Source organism: Schistocerca americana, chromosome 2 (genome assembly GCF_021461395.2).
Source record: "Schistocerca americana isolate TAMUIC-IGC-003095 chromosome 2, iqSchAmer2.1, whole genome shotgun sequence".
Classification (NCBI taxonomy): Eukaryota; Metazoa; Arthropoda; class Insecta; order Orthoptera; family Acrididae; genus Schistocerca; species Schistocerca americana.
The window spans coordinates 482,272,186-482,275,999 of NC_060120.1; the positions used below are offsets into that span (position 1 = coordinate 482,272,186).

At 45.6% G+C, this 3,814-nt stretch overlaps 1 non-coding gene across 1 annotated transcript; it reads left to right on the forward strand.

Moving 5' to 3' along the window:
* The first annotated feature begins 2,901 nt into the window (after positions 1–2,901).
* Trnat-ugu lies at positions 2,902–2,976 on the forward strand. The gene has a single exon. It is a non-coding gene; the product is annotated as a tRNA-Thr (tRNA).
* The last annotated feature ends 838 nt before the right edge of the window (positions 2,977–3,814 follow it).

A 3,814-nucleotide genomic window follows, 5' to 3' on the forward strand; every position in this document is an offset into this window, starting at 1 on the left:
TGTCCTCAGGAAATGAGGACGTCTGGTCGCCTTTGTTTAATGATTAAAAGCATAATAGGAAATCTGCATTGTTGTGCCGTTGGATGTTCGTAGTGGTGGAGGGTGAGGGATATTGCGAGACCGGTGGTAGTTGAGAAAAGGGGTCGTCGTTTTTCAGTTCTCACCTTGGTTGGAAAAACACGTAGCAACGACCCTGAAAAAGAACACATTCCCTTAATAAAATTGAAGTTAATAAAACCTTATATGAGGTTATGAATGACTTTATCATGCATAAATAACACGTTGCTAAGTTGAGTGTTTTATTTTTTGAACATTTATCGATTTTGTAAACCCACGGGAACATTTTCCTTTGTCCTACTAAGCCCAGACTTAATGCAGCTCGTTTCTACTGGCCGAAACACGTCGGCGCAGAGCGCTCCAATCTGTTGCACACTATGTGCAAGCATGTCGCGTGAGAGTTGTTTGTTTTCTCAAAACATCACTTGCCTAATGTACTCGACCGCCCAGCACGAGTCGTCTTTGAGGTGCCCACCGGAACATATCTCAGCCGCTTCAGGGACTTCTACCTGCGGGAACCAATTAGAGTGCACTTTAGCAAAATTCGGTTGAGCCAGCGCGCTATGAAACAAGAAAAGACGCTCCATGTGCGCCATGTATGTGATATAGTTGATTGTGGCGCTGTTTCTCGCATTGTGTGAGCAGGGATGGCTGTTTTGGTATCTCAGTATGCTACTTGGTAGCATACTGCGTTCCACTAGCGTTTTAACATTTCAAATACATTTCAAGTCATGGTTCGTCATAATAGTTCTTCATATCACGTGTTTGTTCGATTTGCAGTCGCATTTCCATAATCTTACGGGATCCATTCGAGCGCATGTCCACAGGTGAGTGTCATTATCCATCTATAACTAATCCATTCATGAATATTAATAGCTTGCAACAACTCTCTCTCTCTCCCTCTCTCTATCTCTCTCTCTCTCTCTGTTAAAAAGAAAGTGAAACATATAATAGCTTTCATTTGGGTATTGTCAAACGATCATGTGATTTGTAAATTTTTTAAACATTTCTACAGATGAATTTCACTGTCCATGTAGGTTATTGATTCTGTATGAGTGTTTGGAACTTTATAATATCCATTTATCATATCCTACATTAGCATACAAGCTGTTTTACATGGGGCCTTCATATATATGTACAATTATGGGGCGTTGTCTACTTACATTATTACTTGTTTGCCTTGTTAGATTTGATCTCATTTTTGTATATCTTTCGTTCGCCAGAAGGGAATCTATTAAAGTTTGTAATGCAAGCACCAACTATCTTCCTTAGTAATTTTTCAGCAACAAGCCAAGCCTACGGGATGTATTTCCAGAAATGCCACTTGGACCAGTACCTTGACTAATTTCACTTCCACTAGCAGAGCTCATTCTATATAGGTTTCCAAGTGATAAATACAGCCGATGGCAACTACATTTGCCCTGCATAAGCCTAGCATACAAGGTAGCGTTCATCACAAGCTTAGTCCCACGTCAGGGAGCATATTTATTTCATGTGTTAATGTGTCTCATTCAGAACTATCTCATTGTGCTTGCAAAGGTTCTGCCACCTCAGTAAAGGTTTTGTAGTCAGACTGCGTCATCAGGAATCCATATTCTAGAATTTGGTGCTTAAGTCAAGATACAACTTGTTGAAACTCTTTTGAGCACTGGATGTAAAATTTCCATGGCGATTTCATCTTAATAGAACTAAATCTTGGGATAGCCTGAGAAAAATTATCACAAAATTTTAAAAGTGCCATGTAATATTACACTCCAATTCACGTATCTGTAAAAGTATCAGTACCTGAAATGAATCACCCTTCAGCTCTTCTGTCGTCTGTGTGCGTTGAAAATGGTGACTAGTCTAGATAGAAACAAATGGTCGCACACATGAGAAGATTAATGAACACCACCACAGAATTTATCGTGTGTTTCTCGTTGTTCACCCGAACTACTGATTTTCTTTTAATGCAATGTCGGCTAGTGGTCAGTAAGGGAGCTGCTTCTGACCCTCCAGCAGCAGAGACGAGTACAGCATTCGTTCGTAAATTATATTGAAGAGCTCCAGACAGGAGCGACGCTTTTTCTATTTGTTTCCTAGTTTAATTCTTAGATTTCTTGTGTGTTTGTGTGCTTACTTTGTCCAGTCTACCGTTTTAAATACTGTGTCGTATGGAGTTCCGACGTCTTTGGTTTGGACAGGGGCTGTGATTGGTATGTTCGGTTGCAGGCTGAGTTGTGACCCTTTGCTCACTGCTCCAGGTGGTGCTGGTTTTGGTCATACAGCTTCAGGTTGTTGCAAGGGACACCACCATGGAGGCTGGACGTGGGTATCCGAGCAATGTCCAGTACATCCCAAGTGTCGCCCAACTGGTCCACTGCTGTTGACGAGCCAGTCACTGCCCGCGCTGAAGTTGACCCCTAACTGTTGTCGAGTAGCAGATCATCAGAAGGTATAGCAGGCACCAAAAGATTTCCTGGCAGGGCGATTGAAAGACCTCCCTGTTCGCTTGAGATATGTGTTTAAGGCGCTATCTGTGAGATAGATCCTGAGGCATATGCAGTCGCTTGTCCTGTCTTAGAGGAAGCCTTACAAGGCTGCAAAATCTGGGCTGTCACAAAGGGTATATGGAGATGGTATACCATCTCCATATAATTAAGGCTAACTGGTCATTGACCTGCTTCTTCTTTGCGGATGTACACGCGCTGCCCGAACTACGGGACTCGGTAAGATTGTCTGCTGCGAGTAATGAGTGTAATAAGCAGGGGCACTACGAATGTAGTGTGTGGACATTAATTTAGGAATGTGGGTCTCACAGGGAGGGTGCAAGGGATAAATCCCTGCAGTCGCACTATCGTCTGTGCCCTCGGTGGCTCAGATGGATAGAGCATCTGCCATGTAAACAGGAGATCCCGGGTTCGAGTCCCGGTCGGGGCACACAAACTGTCCCGGTTGATGTATACACTCCTGGAAATTGAAATAAGAACACCGTGAATTCATTGTCCCAGGAAGGGGAAACTTTATTGACACATTCCTGGGGTCAGATACATCACATGATCACACTGACAGAACCACAGGCACATAGACACAGGCAACAGAGCATGCTCAATGTCGGCACTAGTACAGTGTATATCCACCTTTCGCAGCAATGCAGGCTGCTATTCTCCCATGGAAACGATCGTAGAGATGCTGGATGTAGTCCTGTGGAACGGCTTGCCATGCCATTTCCACCTGGCGCCTCAGTTGGACCAGCGTTCGTGCTGGACGTGCAGACCGCGTGAGACGACGCTTCATCCAGTCCCAAACATGCTCAATGGGGGACAGATCCGGAGATCTTGCTGGCCAGGGTAGTTGACTTACACCTTCTAGAGCACGTTGGGTGGCACGGGATACATGCGGACGTGCATTGTCCTGTTGGAACAGCAAGTTCCCTTGCCGGTCTAGGAATGGTAGAACGATGGGTTCGATGACGGTTTGGATGTACCGAGCACTATTCAGTGTCCCCTCGACGATCACCAGTGGTGTACGGCCAGTGTAGGAGATCGCTCCCCACACCATGATGCCGGGTGTTGGCCCTGTGTGCCTCGGTCGTATGCAGTCCTGATTGTGGCGCTCACCTGCGCGGCGCCAAACACGCATACGACCATCATTGGCACCAAGGCAGAAGCGACTCTCATCGCTGAAGACGACACGTCTCCCTTCGTCCCTCCATTCACGCCTGTCGCGACACCACTGGAGGCGGGCTGCACGATGTTGGGGCGTGAGCGGAAGACGG